Here is a 21,790-nt window from a genome sequence, read left to right as displayed (position 1 = left end):
GGTAAATAAAATATGTTTAACATACATACCTTATGTATGTTAAATTAAAAAGTCAACCACAAAATGTTATTCACAAATATGTTATCTTGGAAATCTCTGCATAGATGAATAGAAAAAAATAAACATTAAGATATTAACAGAATATTGATGGATGATGAAATTATAAGTGTTTTTAGTTTCATATTCGCATCACCCAGTAATTTTTTAGTTTCTGTTTCCTCCTCTATCTATATTTTCTAATTTTCTAAAGTGAACAAGTATAACTTTTATAATAAGAAAAAATATTTATCTTGATACAGTTTTCCTTAAAACTATATTTGCTAAGGCAAATCTCTCTTTCTTTCTTCCTCTCATTCCTATTTCCCTTCCCCAGAACCAACCTCTGTTACTAGTTTCTTGCGTAACTTTTCAATGATACTGGGCATGTATACAAGTGTATGCAGAAAGCAATTTTATTTTACAAAACCACATTGAATTGAACCTTTAACCCAAGAAGTCAGGAAGGGCTTGCTACTGAAGAAAGGAAATGGATCTCAGGTTACTTTTTTAAAAAATTTTAATCATTGTTCAAATACAGTTTTCTCCTTTTTACTCCCAGTCCAGCCCACCCACCGAACCCTTCCTTCTTCCCTCCCTTTACCACCTTCCCCCTAGTTTTTGTCCATGTGTCCTTTAAATTTGGTCCTGTAAACCCTTCCAAATGTCCCCTGAAATTCCCTCTTCTCTCCCCTGTGGTCACTGTCAGCCTGTCCTCTATTTCAGTGTCTTTGGTTATATTTTGCTTGTTTCTATGTTTTGTTGTTTAGGTTCCCGTTAAAGGTGAGATCATATGGTATTTGTCTTTCACTGCCTGGCTTGCTTCACTTACCATAATGCTTTCCAGCTCCATCCAAGCTGTTGTGAAGGGTAGGAGCTCCCTCTTTCTTTCTTTCTGCTGCATAGAATCCATTGTGTAAATGTACCATAGTTTTTTGATCCATTCATTTACTGATGGACATCGAGGTTGCTTCCAGCATCTAGCTATTGTCACTTGTGCTGCTATGAACATTGGGGTAGATAGGTTCTTTTGGATTGGTGTTTTAGTGTTCTTAGGATAAAGTCCCAGCAGTGGAATTGCTGGGTCAAAAGGCAGATCCATTTTTAGTTTTCTGAAGAAGGTCCATACTGCTCTCCATAGTGGTTGTACCAGTCTGCAGTCCCACCAGCAGTGCACTAGGGTCCCCTTTTCTCCACAACCTCTCCAACACTTGTTGTTTGTTGCTTTGTTTATGATGGCCAGTCTGACTGGTGTGAAGTGGTATCTCATTGTGGTTTTAATTTGCATCTCTCTGATAGCTAGCGATATTGAACATCGTTTCATGTGTCTTTGGATTTTCTGTATGTCCTCCTTGGAGAAGTGTCTGTTCAAGTCCTTTGCCCATTTTTTTAATTGGATTCCTTGTCTTCTTAGAGTGTAGTCATGTAAGTTCTTTATATATTTTGGAGATTAAACCCTTGTCTGAGGTATCATTGGGAAATATGTTTTCCCATACAGTTGGTTCTCTTTTAATTTTGATACTGTTTTCTTTAGCTGTGCAGAAACTTTTAATTTTGATGAGGTCCCATTTGTTTATTCTTTCCTCTATGTCCCTTGCTCTAGGGGACATATCAGTAAAAAAGTTTCTGTGTGAAATATCTGAGATTTTCCTATTTACGTTCTCCTCTAGGACTTTAATGGTGTCACGTTTTATATTTAAGCCTTTTATCCATCTTGAATTTATTTTTGTATAAGGTGTAAGTTGGTGCTCAAGTTTCATTTTTTTGCACGTGGCTGTCCAGTTCTCCCAACACCATTTGTTCAAGAGGCTATTTTTACTCCATTTTATGTTGCTGCCTCCTTTATCAAATATTAATTGACTGTAGAGACTTGGGTTTATTTCTGGGCTCTCAGTTCTGTTCCATTGGTCCATGTGCCTGCTTTTATGCCAGTGTCAGGCTGTTTTGATTACAGTGACCTTGTAGTATAGTTTAGTGTCAGGTATTGTGATCCCTCCTACTTTACTCTTCTTTCTCAAAATTGCAGCAGCTATTAGGGGTCATTTATGATTCCATATAAATTTTTGAAGTGTTTGTTCTATGTCTGTGAAATAAGCCATTGGTACTTTAATAGGAATTGCATTGAATATGTAAATTGCTTTGGGTAGTATGGACATTTTGATGATATTAATTCTTCCAATCCATGAACACGGTATATGTTTCCATTTGTTTGTGTCTTCCTTGATTTCTTTCCTGAGTGTTATGCAGTTTTCTAAATACAGGTCTTTTACCTCTTTGGTTAGGTTTATTCCCAGATATTTTATTTTTCTTTTTGCTATTTCAAATGGGATTTTTTCCTTGATTTCTGCTTCTGCTGTTTCCTTGTTGGTGTACAGAAATGGCTTTGATTTCTGAATATTGACTTTGTATCCCGCTGTTTTGCCAAATTCATTTGTTAGGTCAGGCAGTTTTTTGGTGGTGTCTATAGGATTTTCTATGTACACTATCATGTTATCTGCAAACAGTGACAGTTTTGTTTCCTCCTTTCTGATTTGGATGCCTTTTATTTCTTTTTTCTTGTCTGATCGCTGTGGCTAAAACTTCCAGTACTATATTGAATACAAGTGGTGAAAATGGACAGCCTTGTCTTGATCCTGATCTTAGTGGAAAAGATTTTAGTTTTTGCCCATTGAGTATGATGCTGGCTGTAGGTCTCTCATATATGGCCTTTATTATGTTGAGGAATGCTCCCTCTATTCCCACTTTGCTGAGTGTTTTTATCATGAATGGGTACTGTACCTTATCAAATGCTTTTTCTGCATCTATTGATATGATCATATGGTTTTTGTCTTTGCTTTTGTTTATGTGATGTATTGAATTTACTGATTTGCGAATATTGTACCATCCTTGCATCCCTGAAATGAATCCAACTTGGTCATGGTGTATGATCTTTTTAATGTATTGTTGGATGCGGTTTGCCAGTATTTTGTTGAGGATTTTAGCATCAATGTTCATCAGTGATATTGGCCTGAAGTTTTCTTTCTTTGTTGTGTCTTTATCTGGTTTTGGAATTAGGATGATCTTGGCCCCATAAAAAGAGTTTGGGAGTCTCCCAGCTTTTTGGATTTTTTGGAATAGTCTGTGAAGGATAGTGGTTAGCTCTTCTTTAAATGCTTTGTAGAATTCTCCTGTGAAACCATCTGGTCAGGGTTTTTGTGTGTTGGGAGTTTTTTGATTACTGCTTCAATTTCTTTTGTTGTTATTGGTCTGTTCAGGCTTTCTGCTTCTTTTTCATTGAGTTTTGGAAGATTATATTTTTCTAGAAATTTGTCCATTTCATCTAGGTTTTCAAATTTCTTGGCATACAGTTCTTCGTAGTAATTTCTTACAATCCTTTGTATTTCTGTGGTGTCTGTTGTAATCTCTCTTCTTTCATTTCTGATTGTGTTTATTTGGGTCTTCTCTCTTTTTTTCTTGATGGGTCTGCTTAAAGGCTTGTCAATTTTGTTTATCTTTTCAAAGAACCAGCTCTTGGATTCATTGATCCTTAAAATTGTGCTTTTAGTCTCTATGTCATTTAATTCTGCTCTGATCTTGGTTATTTCCTTCCTTCTGCTTGCTCTGGGCTGCCTTTGTTGTTGTTCCTCGAGTTCTTGTAGACATACGGTTAGGTTGTTTGTTTGGAATGTTTCTAACTTTTTTAGATGGGCCTGTATCACTTTGAACTTCCCTCTCAGGACTGCCTTGGCTGTGTCCCATAAGTTTTGGGTTGTTGTGAGTTCATTTTCATTTGTTTCCAGAAACCTTTCTATTTCTTCCCTAATGTCATTCTTGACCCATTCAGTGTTTAATAGCATGCTATTTAATCTCCATGATTTTGAGTGTTTTGGGTTTTTTTCCTTGGGGTTGGTTTCTAGCTTCAGTCCTTTGTGACCTGAGAAAATGCTTGGTATGATTTAAATTGTCTTGAAATTGTTGAGGATTGTTTTGTGCCCTATCATGTGGTCTCTCTTTGAAAATGTTCCATGTACATTTGAAAAGAATGTGTATTTAGCTTCTTTGAGATGGAAGGCTTTGTATATATCAGTAAAGTCCATTTCCTCAAGGGTATTGTTCAATGCCACAATATCTTTGTTGATATTTTGTTTGGAAGATCTGTCCATTTTTGATAGTGGGGTGTTAAAATCCCCCACTATAATTGTGTTGCTGTCCATATCTTTCTTGAAGTCCTCTAAGATTTTCTTTATGTATTGGGTGCTCCTATGTTGGGTGCATATATATTTACAATATTTATGTCTTCTTGGTGGATTCTTCCCTTGAGTATTATGAAGTGACCTTCTGGGTCTCTCTTTATGGACCTTTTTTTGAAGTCTATTTTGTCTGATATGAGTATTGCTACCCCGGCTTGTTTTTCCTATCCATTTGCTTGGAAGATTTGTTTCCAGTCCTTCACTTTCAGCCTGTGCAGGTCTTTTATCCTGAGGTGGGTCTCTTGTAGACAGCAGATATGTGGGTCATTTTTTCTTATCCATTCAGCTATTCTATGTCTTTTGATTGGAGCATTTAATCCTTTTATGTTTAAAGTTATTATTGATAGGTACTTATTCATTGTCTTTTATGTACTTGTGTTCCTCTCTCTCTCTTTTCCTTCCTTTCCTTAAAGTAGTCCCTTTAGAATCTCTTGCAGAGCTGGTTTGGTCGAGGTGTATTCTTTTAGACTTCTTTTGTCTGGGAAGCTTCTTATTTGGCCTTCTATCTTGATTGAGAGCCTTGCTGGGTAAAGTAGCCTTGGTTGCAGACCTCTGGTTCTCATTACTTGGAATGTTTCTTGCCATTCTCTTCTGGCTTGGAGTGTTTCCATTAAGAAGTCAGCTGTTAGCCTTATTGGGGCTCTCTTGTATGTTACTTGCTGTTTCTCCCTTGCTGCCTTTAATATTTTCTCTTTGTCTTGAAATTTTGCCATTTTAATTATGATGTGTCTTGAGGTGAGCCTCTTTGGGTTCCTCTTGATTGGGACTCTCTGTGTTTCCTGGATTGTGTGACTTTTTCTCTCATCAAATTAGGGAAGTTTTCTTTCATTACTTTTTCAAATAGGTTTTTGATCCCTTGCTCTTCTTCTTCTCCTTCTGGTATCCGGTATAATATACAGATATTATTATGTTTCATATTGTCTTGCATTTCTCTTAATCCCTCTTCATTCTTTCTGAGCCTCTTCTCCTTTTCTTGCTCTTTCTGGATGTTGTTTTCTACTTTGTCCTCTAGCTCACCAATCCGATTTACTGCTTTATCAGTCCTGCTTTTCATTCCTTCTGCTGTCTTCCTCACTTCAGAAATGGCATTTTTCATTTCCTCTTGGCCCTTATTGAGAGTTTCTATTTCCTTTTTCATGTTTATATAGTTTGCAATGAGATCATTGTAGCTTCCCTCTAGTTTCTGATAGCTCATTGTGAGTTCATTGAACTTCCTGATAATCATTGTTTTGAACTCACTATCTGATAGTTGAGTTGCCTCTTTTTCATTTAGCATTTTTTTTCTGAGGCTTCCTCCTTCCCCTTCAATTGGGGATTGTTTCTTTGTTTTTTCATTGTGCGTGGGATTCTTTTTGTTACCCTCTGTTTCTTAAATTAATCTCTTCTGGTTCCCTGTGATTATGGTGTGAACTTCTGTGGTAGAATACCTGTGAGATTCAGTGGTGCAGTCTCCTTCGTGTATCCCGGTGTTCACAACTCCGCCCTACTCTTTTTTGTGATCAGTTGGAGGAGTAAGGCAAAATGGTTTAAGACAGCAAGACAGTATACTATGATATTTACATTAGCAGCCAGTAGAGAAGAGATGGGATATCCTTTGGCTACTTAAAGGTTTAACCGTGATCCTCTACCCACCCCCCATCCACGTTTTAGAAAGGATAGAAAGAGGGTAAGACTCTTATTGGGGACAAAAGGATTGTTAGTTGGATTTAGAAATCTGTGAGGCTGTGGGAGGTCAGATTCTGAGGTAGGGTTGGAATAAAGATTAGTAAATAGGAGTAGTGTGTGAAAGAATAGAGACAACCCCCACAATAATATAGTTCAGGAAATTGCGAAGTGGGCTGAGATCAGGTAGTGGTGTTGAGTAGTATTTACAATTATATAAACTAGGTCTTATTTACAGTAATATTAAAGCAACAATCTTGTGGCAGAATCTATGTGATCTGGATAACAAGAATAAGGAGTATAGAACCTTGAGAGGTGTACTAATGGAACACAGATGAAGGATAGTAAATTATCAACACACTGTGACTGAGATAACAGGGGAAACCTATCAAATGACAGTATAATCAGCCAAGCAAAGAAGATTATACAGAAAGAAAAAGAATACCAAAATACTATTAAAATAAAAAATGTCGGAAAAGTGGGAAAAAGATAATACAAATTTGCAGTAATTTGCAAGCTCAAAAAAAAAAGTGGGGGGAAAGCAGAAGATGGAGTGCAGGAGAGATAAATTTGGAGTGGAAGGAATAATACTAGGATGAATGGAAGAGAAACATAAGGGCTTGAGAGATATAAAAATAATAAGAATTGAAAAATAAAAAGTCACTTAAAACACAAGATAAAATCAATCAACCAACAACAGCCAAAACAAAACAAAACAAAACAAAACAAAACAAACCTCTTGTTGGTTTCTAACTGGCCAGACCAGTTTTTCTGGTCTTGCTGGCTTCAGCAGGCTGAGGGGCATTTGAAATGCTTATCACTCTTCCCAGTCAAATCTCAGTAAGTCTCTCAAGTACTATCCCCAGGGCCAGCAGGGCGCTCTCCCCAGAGCCAATCTGACTTTCCCCTACAGGACCCTGGGTGCTCCTGAGCACACTCTCTGGAGCTCGCTGCCACGGTCTCCCAGGCTCCGGGGCCCTGCAGGGCTCCTGTGTCTTTTCGGTTTCACGATGCAAGCTCCAGGGATTGCAGGGAGAAGTGCCCTTCCCCCAAATTCCACCGCAGCGGGCACTATGTTCTCAGGAAGCAATTGAAACTTTTCTGGATTCAGGGTGCAATCTCTGGGGATCCTAAAAGGGCACACCCATCCACCAAATTTTTGAGTTTTGGGCACTAGGAACGCTCTAAGTGCCCCGTCCCTTCCGGGTTCACAGCACAAGAGTCAGGATTCCCGAGGGGCCATGTGCCTCCACAGTTCACCACTGCAGGCTCCAGAAACCTGAGAATGCCTGCGCCCTGTCCTTGATCAGGGCTGTGAGGTCTGGGTTTTCTGCCCATCCACACTCCCACCAGGCTGGGGGTGAGGGTGCACTTCCAGGCCACCCCTGGTCGGGCTGGCTGGAGGCGCTCTCTTCTTCCAGGGCTATGGGTGGGTGCTCACAGCCCCTGGGTGATTGTCTCCCAGTCCAACTCCCCTCTCTGTGCCTTCAAGCCACAAGGTCTCCCCTGGTGTTGCAAAACCCCCATTGTCCGGGGAGGGAGCAGTGACTCCACTCCCCCAGGTGCCCTGAGGCAGACCCGGGAGCACTGGGCCTGGGGACTGCAACCCCTCTAGTCCCTGCGCTGATCCCTGGGTCCCTGTTGTCCTGAAGCAGTCTCCTTACCGTCTGGTTTTTCAATGACTGCTATAATTTTTGATGTCCTGTTTTCAAAAGTTTTTCGGTAACCTAGGCCACTTGCTCTGTTCCTCCACCGATCCCTAAGTTTCCCTCTTCTTCACAGAAGCCGAAAATCATGCTACCTGGAGCAAAGCCACCATCTTTCACCCCCTAGCCTCTCAGGTTACTCCTCAACTACTCTGACAGGCAGGGCTGGTACCAGGGTGAGGAGAGTGAGGTACTTGCCTCAGGCACAAAATAAAAGAATACCAAATATTCAGAAACGACATAAAGGCTACGCTAAAACAATGTCTTAAAAGTCAAAATCAATGCAAGAAATCCATGAAAAACAAAATAAAGATGTTTTTCCTCTTGTCTTAGGCTGCAGTATGGCTCCATCTAGCACTGTTTCTGTCAGTCACAAGGCAAGGAGAGCTAGCAGGCCTGGATGTTGGAAAGGGGAGTGGGGAAGAGAGAAAGAGCCCTGACCTGCACTCATGACATACCCCTCACCCCCGCCCCCAGCACAGAGGAAGCTCCTGTAGGTGGCACTCTGACCTTCTCTCCAGTCCCAGCCCTTCTGCCTCCACAGAAGGGTGGAACGAGTCACCCAGAGGGCAGGTTTGGGAAAAGAACCTCAAGCAAAGTCCAGCCTCTTCCTCCTCTTCCTCATGGGTTATTCCTCTTTGCCAAAAAGTTTTTAAAATCTGCCCGCTCTGAAGTCAACAATTACTTTACTTTCTCAGGGAATTACCTCCTTCCAGGTAGGAGGAAGGCCCGGGCAGTGATAATGTGACTTCTCTTCCTGACCATCACCTCCCTGGATTCAACCAGGAAGCACACCTAACCACACTGGCTCAGTTAGAGTTTCTCTGGACTCTGGAATTAAGGCCAAAGACAGCTAATTCAGTCTGTATGGAACCAGGAGAAATGGAGAGCCAGTTCAGTGTAGCTGGCTGGGCCTGTAGCACCAAATCCAGGAGTTGGGAGGTGGCCACCTTCCAGTCACTGTAAAAGGTGCATAGCAGATCAAGCTGGTCTGCAATGAAGTATGCAGGAACAAAGTACAGAGATAAGAGACAGTGACAGGGTCTGTGTGGTTCCTAGACCCTTCAGAAGCTAAGCTTTGTCCCTGCCCTTGGCCTCCATGAGATGTTGCTGTGTCCTTAAAATAAATGTTCCTTTTGCAAGGTCAAGCTAGCTCCAGCTGGTGCCTGTTACTCACACCTGAAGAGTGCTGGCTAATATGATTATCAGTGTTAGCATCATGATACTTCACATCTGCAGTCATATCACAGCCAAAGCCCCACATACTCATCTGTCTGCTAGATTCCTCTCCTGTGCTCTGCCTTTACATTCCACAGTTTTACATCCTCTGGATGGCTTGTCCTTTATTGTCTCCCCTTCTCTTTCTTTCTTTTCAGTTATAAATTCATGCCGTATGACTTAAATCAGACTGTTTCACGTTGTTTATTCCTGCACTGTATTAGCCTATGTAAGCAGCACTAGATACTGCAACAAACAACCCAAATCCCAGTGGCTTAACACAATAAAAGTTTATTTCTCACTCATACATCTAATGTGGATGTACCTAGTTGGGTACCTATCCTGGGTGGCTCTTGTCCAGTAATTCATGTCCAGTGATTCAGAAATCTGGTTCCTTCAATATGTGATTCCTCCACCTTTAGGATCCTACATCCATTCACTCCCTGCAACATGGTGGGGATGTGGATAGAAATCATAGAGAGCCACACTGAATGGCTCATGGTTAAGCAGGTCTAGAATCAGCACATTTTACATAGGCTCATATTCCATCTGCCAAAATTGATCACATGGTTCATCTAGATGCAAGAGGAGCTGTGGAATAAAGCTCAGTTGTATGTTTACTGAGGACAGAACAGGTTTTCTACCACAAGGGAAGGGATAATGTCCTCTAATCCTGGCCACAGTGTGTTTCTTCTAGTTCTGTTAACGTGGAAAGGTCACAGTCTCTAATTTTTCTTATCTTGTAAAATTAGGGTGTATACCTCAATTGTTAAAACTATGTTCTTTGGAACCCTAGATTTCAAAAGAAGTGTCCTGTCCTGGGCAGTATGGCTCAGTTCTTTGGAGTGTCATCCCATAAACAAAAGGTTGCGGGTTTGATTCCCAGTCAGGGCACATACCAAGGTTGCGGTTTCAATCCCTGGTCCAGGAGCATATGGGAGTCAAACAATTGATGTTTCTCTCTCTTCCATCTTCTCTCCCTTCCTCCTTCTCTAAAAGCAATGAAAAAATGTCCTGGGGAGAGACACACAGAGAGAGAGAGAGAGACAGACAGACAGAGAGAGAGAGAGAACAGGTTTCCTAAAGAGAGTGGTGTGCAGGCTCCCTAAAGCAGTTTGCTAAGTTTTATGAAATTTTCCCAGCATGTTGTTAAACAGAGCCATTATTAACAATAAATTACAGATATATAAACTTATAATTAAAACTTATTCTATTTATTTTAAGAAATTGACTCACACAATAAAGGGGGGTCATGTGGCAAAGTCAGAAATCTGCAGGCTGGGTCAGCAGCCTGGGAAGTCTGGTGTTGCAGCTCTTCCCTGATTCCAGACTCCTCAGGGCAGCATCCTGGGAACTCATGCAAGGCTTCTATGTTGCAATCTTGAGTTCTAAATGCTTCTGCTTCCAGAAACCTGTCTTTTCTGTGAAAGCCTTTGGCCAATTACATGAGGCCCACCCACAGTATGCAGAATAAAGTTCTTTGCTAAAATTCTACTGACTTAAATGCTAATCACATCTAAAAACCAACTTCACAGCAACATTAGACCGGCATTTGACCAAACTGAGCACCACAGCCTAACCAAGTGGACACGTAAAATTAACCATCACAAAGAGTTTCTACCTCAGAGCCCTTCTGCACTGTGGCCCTTTAGAGGGATAAAATGGATTTCTCTGCCCCAAAATTTGGGAGAAGGTATTTGAGAACAACATCCTTAATTAATGTTAATATAAAGGAGCTCCGCAAGTAGTCCAGAAAGAAGGAAATAAAATTTCGCAGAAACAGAAATGAAATTAAATTGCTAGAAAGAATTGAGGTTGTTGGAAGGAAACTAATCTTTATTGTGGGGAGATGTGTTTAACTTAAAGGACATTGGAGGGAAATAAGCCATTGTTCAAAATAGGCCTTTCCCCCAACTCTTGCTAACACCACATTTCTCCCCATTCATGAGACCAGAGCTCACCCTCTCCTCCTGGCCCCCGTGGAGCCAGCAGCCACCAAGGCCTCAGGCCTCTCCTCCCCATGGAGAGCCAGCAGGAAGCAGGCGAGCCTCAGAGAACAGCCATCAGCTTGCATGGACACCCCAGACCAGAGAGAGGAGGTGCTGGATGCATGCGGGCTTTGCTTTTTCTATAGGGAACAGTCCAGGGAAAAAGCAGTGGAACCAGGACACCAAAGGAAGAAAGGGTTGAAAGAAAATGGGGAGGAGGGAGGCACATCATGGTCCAAGCTGGAAATCCGCCCACAGCCCAGCAGCCGCCACATGGAAGATGGTGTCAGAGAGCTTAGCAGCAAGGCTTTGCCCCATGTATGGAGGAGAGAGCCAGGCAACTGCACAGGGCCATGACAGCCCATTCCTGAGTATAAATCTGCTTAAACCTTTCTCCTGGCCCAGCAGGTGTATATTTTAGGAACAACAGAGGAGAGAGTGTTCACAATAGGCTGAAGAAGAGAGATGGTGCCCTCCTTCCCAGCAGAGCAACAGCTCCACTGAGCAGAGAGAAGCACCAGCCTTTAGCAAACAGCTCAGATCAGGAAACTGAAAAGCTCATCAACCAATTTCTCCCTATGAGCCAGAAGAGAGACAGATCCAGACCCAGACCCAGACCCAGGAGGATAGAGACTAATGGAGGCCAGCTATAGACCATAAATGCAGCTACCTAGTGGGTCTCACCAAGACTCTCACCAGACAGTCTCTGTACCAGTCAGGATCCTAGTAGAGAACACAGAGTACACTCAAGTCAGGATGATCCAGGAGGGTTTAACAACAAACTACAAAAAGAAAGGAAAGGGAGAATCTAGAGGAATAAGGAAGGAGCAATGACCAGCACCCAGAAGGAATGAGTCAGCAGAGGTCAACAAACATGGCCAGCCCAAAGTCACCCTCAGGAAAGATGCCCAAGGGGTAAATGCCCTGATCGTATACTCCCCTTTCCCTACCATCAACCACAAAGGCTCCCTGTTGACCAAACTCAGCAGCAGCTAGAGGACAAGGAGCACATCGATACAGTCAATTAAGTCAGCCCCTGGAGGTGAGAACAGGACAGAGAGAGCTGGCGAGGGAATATGGCTGAGCAAATGAAAAGTATCTGACCCAGTCACCAACATCCAAGACATTCCTGTGTATCAGGGATCCTGCAAGGGGAAGCTCGTGGATAGCAACAGATAACTAGTCAACACTTTTTTCCTGCTTCTTACTGATCTAGAAATCCCCATACACATGTGAGTGTGCTACATGCACACACATATGCACAGAGAGACACACATGACATACAGACAATGAGCTGCATGTGTGCACCCACCTGCATGTACATGCATACAATGACACATGTGTGGATGTGTGTGCAGATGCATACTCACATGCATGCACATGTGCCCCACTTACAGCCTACAGAGGCTCCTCCAACTCAGTCAAAATTTACAGGAGATAAAACCAATGGAATTTAAATTAAGATAAAAAAGAAAGATCAGAAATGATGGGCAATCTTTTTTAATTGTTACTGCTTTTGGAAACCAGACAGTAAATGGGAGACAAGAGAAGTACATGCATCCTGAGAGGAGGAAGCTGACCAAAGAGTTTGCTCAGTTAATAGAAGCAGAAGAGAAAGAAGCTGAGGAGGGTGATTGGGAAGTTGAGACCAAAGAGGCTACACTTAACCCAAGAAGGGCAAGGGTAGAACTTGTTCCCCTTCCACTCCCTCCTGCTCTTCCCTGCCTCACCCCACATGTCTCCCTCTTCCAGTCTGGGAACTAAGCATCAGCAGAGAAGAAGGCACACCACACCAGAAAGTGGAATTTGACCTAGCTTTCCACTCTGGCCACATGACTTTCTAGATGTGTGACCTTGAATGTGTTCCTGAAGGCCAGCTCCGGACTATCGGGTGTCTTTGTGAAAATAGGAAGACAACATCCTCTTTGGGCAGATAAATAAGAGAGTTCCCTCTGGTTGGAGGCAGTAGCTCAGGGTTTCCAACTTGACAAATTCTACATGGCTGAATTTCTGCCCTCCATCTACCTCCAAATGTATGTGACTTCTTCGCATCTGTACATCTCAGCTTGTCCTCTCTATAAGACAAACAACTGAGTGGAACACCTCTCTGTTGATGGGTATGATATCTGCAAAACAGGGAGACCCAATCAGAAAGTAAAACACAAGATGAGAACCAAGGAATTAGAAGTAATTCAGAGCCTGAACATACAACCTACCCAAGACAGAGACAGAGATTCTCCATCGTATACGAGAACTCATTTTTGTTGAAATCTTAAAGGAGGAAGTTAGATGAATCAGAGATATCCAGTGACTAAATTTGAGGTTATGTCATCATCATCATTGTCATTATCATCATTAATTAATTGATGTAGATGCTGACCAACTGTCAACACTCCCTAGTCACTCCAGAGTAAAGGCCGGGGCTCTGGGGTGTCAGCCCTGCCACTTACTAGTTGGTTTGGAATAACTCTGCTCTCTAGTTTCCTCATCTGTAAAATCAGACAAGTGAAGTACCTTTTCACAGAAAAAATTATGAGAATAAAGTGAAAGAATATATGTGAAAATGTTTTGTGACTCACATAGCATTAAAAGCCTTCTTCTTGTTGGATGAAGAAATGTTATTTTTGATGACACTTGCTCATTGTTCCAGCCACACCCAGATCTCTTGCTCAGTTTTTAGGAGCTTCACTGTCAGCTCAGCAAATGGGCTTATACTGTTTGCCTTGGAAATGAGCCAGGAAAAAGAAGCCCTGTGTTCCAGCAGAAAAACTTTAGGTTAGACTTATGGAAGAACTTCCTCACATTGCATCAGGTAAGCAAATGAGGAAGTGAACTCTTCCTGGGTAAGAGGGGGAAGATCTTTCAAACAGGAGTGGAAACCTCATCTACTGAGGAAAGTGATTTAGGAGTATGTCTGGACATACTCCTGGGACACTGTGAGCTGTAGAGATAAGAACCATACTTATGAACCCCTTCTAGGCTCCTCTCCAGGCTCCAGAGGTTAATGCTTCCATTTAAATGGAAATTGAGTGCAAAATTATTAGCAACGATTCAAAAAGAACCAAATTACAAGGAGCTGTTCTTTGTATAGTACAAACAGAGCTGTCACAGATGTTCTGCACCTTAAATATTAAGGTGAGTCCCTCTGAAGGTCACTCCTCCACCTACAAAGGAGCTGAACTCCAAGAAGGATTTCCTTTGGAACACAGGCTCTGTGCAGCAGAAAACTCCCTTCCAGACCTCAGATCCCAATGGGCTGAGAAGTCAAATGCAGACTTTCCAAGAATATCTGCAGAATATCGGTCATACCTATCATCACCTCCCAGAGTATTGCCTGACATAAGTCAATCCTCATTATTCAGTCATTATTTGCAAATTCACCTACCTACTAAATATATTTGTAAGCCCCAAATCAGTTCTCACAGCACTTTCACAGTTTTTTGTGGACATGCACAGAACAGTGACAAATCTGAGTGACCTGATATACACGTGTCCTGCTGAGATTGAACAAGGCGATGCTCTGTCTTCTCATTTCAGCTCTCATACTGTAAACAAACATCCTTTTAATGGTTTGTTTTGTGCCACATTTCTCACATTTGTGTGTGTGTGTGTGTGTGTGTGTGTGATTTCACTGTTTAAAATGGCACCAAGCCTAGTGCTACAGTGCTAACGTTCCTACGTGCAAGAAGACTGAATGTGCCTTCTGGAGAAAATTCGTGTGTTAGATGAGCTTCATTCAGGCATGAGTTATAGTGCTGTTGGCCATGAGTTCAATGTTATGAATCAACAACATATATTAAATAAGGTGTCTTTAGACAGAAACATATAAAACAAGGGTATGTATTGAATGGCTGACCACAATGTTATGACCAGAGGTTAGAATGAGCCTATCCTTGTATTTCCTCTAAGAGCTACAGTTTATTATTTGATAATTTAGCATTCATGGAGACTTTATAGAACACAACTCTTGCAAAGATAAAGAATCAACTGTAGTACATATCCAATCAGTAGTAAATATAACTTCATAGGGTTTTCTCTGGGTTCATACATAGAGGTGTTGTTCTTAATAAGAGGTGAACCCTTGCCTGTGGGTTTAAAATATCTTCCCACCCTTTAAAGTGCCTTGCTTCTCAGCCCACTTCTTTTTTTTTACTTTTTTATTGTTGTTCAAGTACAGTTGTCTCCATTTTCCTTCCACCACTCCCCCCCACCCCAGCAATCCCCACCTCCCACCCCTGATCCCAACCACCCTTGGTTTTGTCCATGTGTCCTTTATAGTTATTCCTGAAAACTGTTCCCCCTTTTCCTCCCATTATTCCTTCCTACCTCCCCTCTGGTTACTGTCAGTTTGTTCTTAATTTCAATGTCTCTGGTTATATTTTGCTTGCTTGTTTGTTTTATTGATTAGGTTCCACTTATAGGTGAGATCATATGGTATTTGTCTTGCACTGCCTGGCTTATTTCACTTAGCATAATGCTCTTCAGATTCATTCATGCTGTCACAAAGGGCAGGAGCTCCTTCTTTCTTTATGCTGTGTAGTATTTGGATAAAAAAACGATGGTACATTTACACGATGGCATACTACGCATCAGCTCACTTTTTTTGATGCTCAGGTCTGCATAACCCAGTATGCAGTATAAGCTTAACAGGATCACAGTGGATTGTCTTGAAGGCTTTGGCCATATAATCTCCCTCTCCTTGCATGTGTCAGCTGGGGGATGGGGGTCCAAGGAACTGATGGAGAAGAAGGTATCTGATTGACAGCTAGGGCAAAGTTCTCTCATCTGAGGCTACAGGGGCCTCCCTCAAACTGAAAGTGTGGTCACAGCATCAAACTGCAAGAATCAAAAGTTCAAAATCCCAGGAAGAATAGGGTCAACAAAATTAAATGTGCTGGAAGGTAACAGGCAGGTCTGAATGAGTGGGGCACAAAGCCAGGACAGAGCCTGTGGGAATGAAGGCAAAAGCTGGGGAGTAAGTAGTAAAGGCCTGGGGAGAGGACCAATACCTGGCAGATGAGGGAGCTTGACTTTGTGAGCCCTGCATGGAGGGCTGGCAGAGCAGAAGTCCCCTGAAAGGTAGGAAAGAACAGAAGTTGGCCTTCTCAATAAAAACAATATGCTCTTATAAACACCATTGGAGAAGGACTGCTGTGGACAAGACCGCCCAAAGCTGTAGAGGAGAATCTAAGTTTGAAATAGGGAGAGGCAGAAAAGGAGAAAAAATATCACCAGCTCTCAACCTCCCTGAGCAACTTGCTCTAGCACCAAACACATGTACCCCCATCATTAAAACAGGAGCATCATGTTATTTGGACCCATCTTCTGCAAAAGGCAATTTAACAACTCTTTATTGTACTCGTAGGTCAAGCTTGCCTTTTACCCCCAAATGAGTTCATAGAATACTCTTCTTGAAAGAAGTTCTTTCCATCTAACATTTTTGTTAATGTTTTCATGCTCTTTAGAGATTATGATCCAGGAAATACTCAGCTAGTCTAGCTCTTCTGAGGTCTGACAGTGGGGCCCACAGAGGCAAGGAGAGAGCCTGGATTGCTCACTCAAAAAGCCCTGTCTACATCAGCATATGGACTCATCCATAGGTAACTGCATTGCCAAGCTGGGTGCCAAGTGTTGACTCCAGGTGAGTGTGTATCAGGGTGTTAACAAAGACCTAAGAAACTGCCGTGTGGGTGTCTTAGTAAATGTATCCTCTCCAATCACGGACAATCATTGTCTAGATTATTCTTAACTGGCCTACCAGCTAATTAGAATTAAATGAACTGGGGCCCAGGATTCAGCTCCTGTAAAGAAGTGGGTGGCTGGCACTCTCATGACTGCTCTGCCTCCAGGAGTTGTCTGCTCCTCAGATTCCCAAGGCTGGTCCAGCCCATGCTCTGCAGGGCAGTCCTGCTCAAGGAATCACTTGGGAAGCAACTAAAAGAGCACTTCTTGCCTATCTGCTGAGGATTAGAACTGGCTTTCTGGGATAATGGTTTTTCCACTCAACATTCCAAAAACCAGAAAGCTCATGAGAAGCACAAATCTGCTTGAATGTTTTTAAAAGAAAAAAAGTACTTTAGAACCACTTCTACTAAAACCTATTAGAGGTTTTAAAATCAGGAGTTAGGACCCTTGGAGAGAGTACAGCCAACTCAGTTTGTGATGGACCTCTAAGATAGAGGAGGGAATGACATGCTATCTCTCTTCCCTATTTTCCATTCCCTAGACCTTCTTCCTTCCTCTCCTCCTCCTCATTCTTCTTCTTTCTCCACCCCCCCACCCCCCACCTTGCACTCTCTCTGTTTGGAGGAATTACAATATATAGTGGTGGGGCACTGAGCTGGCTGCCTGGCTACCATGACCTATCTTCTCTTCCTCAATTACAGATCACAGGCTGCAGATGCCTTCTAAAAGCTTTGGTGCTATCCTTTCCAATTCAGAAAAATTATTCTGGCCCTATCCTCCACCTTTCACTTTAAAACTTTCTTGTTTTTATGTACTTTCCCATTTTCTGCCTACTGTCTTGCATCTGGATTTACCATCTCCTCCCAAATCCTTTGGTTTCATGGCTCTGCTGGGTGATCTTGGGTCTGATTTCTTTTTCTTTCCAGGTGGGTCTTCTTGGGTCACTTTTTCTCATTTCTACACTGTTTGGATCCAAGGCTGGTTGCAGTGCGGGCAACAGGAAGATGTGCGATGGCCCCAGGAAAAAAACTCACTTGCAAATGTGCCCTGAATACTCAAGCTTTGTAGGGCTGGCTGGGTATGCACAACACCAGGGACTAGGGCTGGGAGAGGAAGGTTAACAGGCTCATGTGTTAAGCCCTGGGTTAATGTTGTTTTAGGCTGACTCAATGCTTAATCATTAGATCTGCACCACACAGGCTGGGGGAGAAGGGTAAGAAGAGAGGGAGAAAGAAAACCAACTGAGTTTGACTAGAGAAGCAGTTTGGGATCTGAGGTGTGAGAGGCAGCTGTGGGGAGAGAGGCAGTGATGAAGAAAGTGGCTTCTGAGAAGTTACTGTGGGTTGTGAAATGGATCTCTCCTAACATTCTTATGAAATCTAAGTAAAGATTTACATTATTTCTTGGTGGTTGGAGTTGTCTTCTCTAAATGCTACTCTATACAGAAACTAAACAACATGGAATTATGGCTTTTTCTCAGGTTATATCAGGACAAAGTCCAAACCTCTTAATGTGGTTAACCAGGTCTTTGGCAGCCTTAACCCTCCAGTTGTCTGTCACCATTGTTCCAGTCACAGTTTACATCAAGCCACATGGAAGTTACTTTAGCTCCTTTCATAGGCCAGGTTTTTCTTCCTGTAAGTGAAACCATCTTCCCCTGGCTTGTTCCCCACTCCCCAAATCTGGGCTCCATGCCTTTTCTCTGTCTCCCATAGCACGCTGAATCCCTCCAACACAGTTTTTTTAGACATCATAATTATGGGTTGATTGTCTTCCCTAATTATAAACATCATGAAGGTATGGCTTGTCTGTCTCACTCACTGCTCAATTCTTTGTGGTTAACAGTGCCTGATACACAATAAATGTATACTGAATGAATGACTGTAATGCAGAAGCTTTCTCCAAGGTGCCATGCTGACTCTTGACGCTGTACTGCTCCCCATCCTCATTGCCATTTATGTCTCTCCACCTGACAGTTTTTACTCTCAGAATATGGGATTCACCCACCTCTTTCTACTGGGATAGCAAGAATGGAAACATCCCCAGCTCTTGACTGTCACCCCAGGCATTCCATGAGCATGAGGAGCCCCAGTGGAATTAGAGGGGCTGCACAATGCAGCATCCTTCCACAGGCAGCACCCTCACCAGCCAAGTGTTCACATCTCCAGGACACCCCTGACCAACTAAATGCAGAAATGAACTTCAAAGATTAGGATTTCCTTTCTCAGGCTGAATCTCTCTCCAGTTCCCTCAAATCCTTACTGCCTCTAGGATAGGACTCATTCATTCATCTCAATAAACAAACATGTATTGAGCACTTACTGCATGCCAGGCTCTTGTCTTGATTAATTTGCAGTCTAGTAGGGAAGGAAACCAACTAAAGGCACAATTAGAAAATGTGGAAAGTAGGTCTAGAGGAAAAGCCTAATATAGCCTGAGGGCTTTCCTCCAGCTCCCAGAGACTTCCAGGATGATCCTCATTTTATTCTTTCCCAGTCAAGCCTCTCCTCTCCATTCATCTTCTTTCCAATGATTCCTCTCATTTCCTTCTCCTCAGATACCTGGATCCCCCTGCCCACCTAGGTCATTTCCTAGGTTTCCTCTAAATAGTGAGAGCTTCAAACATGTGAACATCTTCCTGAGAGATACTGCTTTCAGTCTCAACTCCTTGCACCCTGGTCATCTTTTCTTCACAAATGAATGAGTTATTCAAGCTCCAGTTTAAGCATCTGAAGATGATGGGCTGTGTGACCTTGGAAGGGTCTGTTACTCTGTCAATTTGGGGCTTCTATTTGTGTATTAGACCTAACACAGTGATCTCTATTCAGCAGAGATTTTCCAATCTTGACTTAGACTGGACCCTAGAAGCAAGAAGGAGACATGAAGGCTCATGTTTGGGAGCTCTCAGACAAGATCCTAGAGAAGTTTAGCAGCATGGACTTTGAGGTCAGGCCACTGAGGTTCAAATGTCACCTGTACTACTGACTGGCTAACCATGGGCTGAGCTAGTCATTTTCTTTAAGACTGAGTTTCTTCAACTGTGAAAGGGATAATAATAGGTCATACTTCACGATGTTTCTTTGGGGATTAATTCAGATAATTTATGTAAAGCCCTCTATACAGTGCCTGACACATGGCATTCACTAAATGTCAGCTTTATTTTTGGAAACCTGTTTCAGGTATCAAGTAGCACAGTCTTCAAGCAAGACTCTGTGGGAGGCACCTTTCTGGGAGAGCCAAGAAGGTACTTTTCAAAAAGATGACATTGATGAATTAAGTTCCACTTTTGGACTTCATGTGTTGCTCCCTCCTTTGATGTCTTCTAGGTGAATCTTAGATGGCCTAGCACACAGCTATAGGGAAGGCATGCTAGAAAATTCTGCTATTACAGCCTAACAATCTGGATCTGAAGGGTGAGGAGCAACCAGAATGATCAACTGAGACCCCATCATCTATGTCTGGAGACACAAACAGGACAGACCCTGGACACTGTCACTGCTACCCTCATTCAGGCCCCTGTCCTTCCATCACTCCCACCAGGAACTGGTGTGTTCTGCTTATGACTTGGCCCCACAGGCCCCACCTACTCCATGACCCCACTTCTGCCACCTTGAAGATGTGGTCACTGCATCAACCCCCATAAGCAGCACCCTTGAGTGACATGGAAGTTGCTTTCCCACAGAGGTATAGGCGTATACCTTCCACAGAGAGTTAGTGGGAGTTGTCGAGTTTTCTTGCTGCCTACACCTTCTGAACACACTTTTTACATTAGAGGAGTTTACTACCCAATGACTCCTCCCTCCCAAAGGGAGTCATCCTTCCTCCAGCCTCCTTTGAGCTAAAACACAAGCAGGGGACTAAGAAGACCTTCTTCTTCCATTGCATGTGAGCCATGAGCCAAGTCATTTCAGCCTGCTGTGAAGTGAACATTGCCAGGACGGATCTTCCACAAGAGTAATTTCAGCGCTTTCCAGTGTGTAGTAGTGAAAGATGTTAATGCATCAGTGGTAATACATTTCTGGTTTAATATAAATTGAGGATGTTTTCTAGGTTGTGCATGAATTCTGGCAACTTAGTAAATTTTGACCATTGTGTAAATATGTAATGTTAAGCTTAGGTTTAAAAGTAAAGCTGATAAATTGGGTTTTTGTTACTTACTTAAAAGAAAAGAAATGCTATGTGTTTGGTGCATTCTTTCCTGAATGAGCCCTGGGGTGGGTCGGGGGGGGTGGGGGTGGGGAGGGAGAGGCAGCAGGAATGGCCAAGTTCACATTCCTGAGCCAGATGTGACATTGACACTGCTAATCAGGTTCCTGGCAGTGATGCCACATTGTCACCTTCAATTGAGGGCAGCAGTGGTTACAGCGGTTTTCTCATCAGGGCAGTTGTGCAACATGTATTGAATATTATCATAGATATATAGCCTCAAGTCTGGTTCTCCAGACTCCACTGATTCTGTGAGACACCCACCATCTTACCAAACCTCTCCTGCTCAGCTTCTATATCTTACAAACTAAGAAACCTGATTCTGACAGGTGAGAATCACAGGGACACATGATGACAATTTAAAAGTTTAGTCCTACTAAGATCTCTTTTACTTAATGAATCTGTTTAGTTCCTCTCAATTCCTGTGGCCCTGCCCCTCTCCTCCCCACCCACTCCCCAGACTCAACATGTTCTTAGGCAAGCAGAGCAGGCTGTGACCCCTGCATTATGGTCTGTGAAGGATTGATCAACATCTGAGCATTTGTCAGAACAACTTTTTCCACAGCAGTGGTCCAGGCTGCTTCTGTTGGGATGATTCCAAATGCAAGCTCTAGGGGCCACAGCTATAGGCTGAGACCAAAAGCCTTGCACCCATGTCTGATCCATCCAAGTAAAGGGACCAAGTTCTCACCTGGGTCCAGAGCTGAGGGCTCTGAGATGCCAGGCCAAGGCAAGGCAGGGAGAATGATCAGAAAGACTGAGGAGCTCAGCCTGACTCAGTGAGAGATGTTTGTGATTTTGTGACTGCAACCCCTCCTGCCCAGAGCTTGGGAATAGCCAGCACTTTAAACCCACTGGCGAGCCACCTGGTTGGGTACAAACAAATTAACCTTCCCAGACCCCTGGGTAGCTGAAGAAGGAAGCTCTAGCAGACCCTGAGAACCATGCTGGGACTGTCTACCAGCTCCCTGCTACGGACCTTCCTCTTTCCCCAAAGACCCCCATCCCATCATAGTTGTCCAGGAGACAGCTGGCCTCTAAGCTCCAGGGCAGAGGGGAG

This window comes from Phyllostomus hastatus, unplaced genomic scaffold (assembly GCF_019186645.2).
Source record: "Phyllostomus hastatus isolate PE091 unplaced genomic scaffold, TTU_PhHast_1.1 phas_contig_113, whole genome shotgun sequence".
NCBI classification, from domain to species: Eukaryota; Metazoa; Chordata; class Mammalia; order Chiroptera; family Phyllostomidae; genus Phyllostomus; species Phyllostomus hastatus.
The sequence above is the reverse complement of the archived record's forward strand: the minus strand, read 5'-3'. Positions refer to the sequence as shown.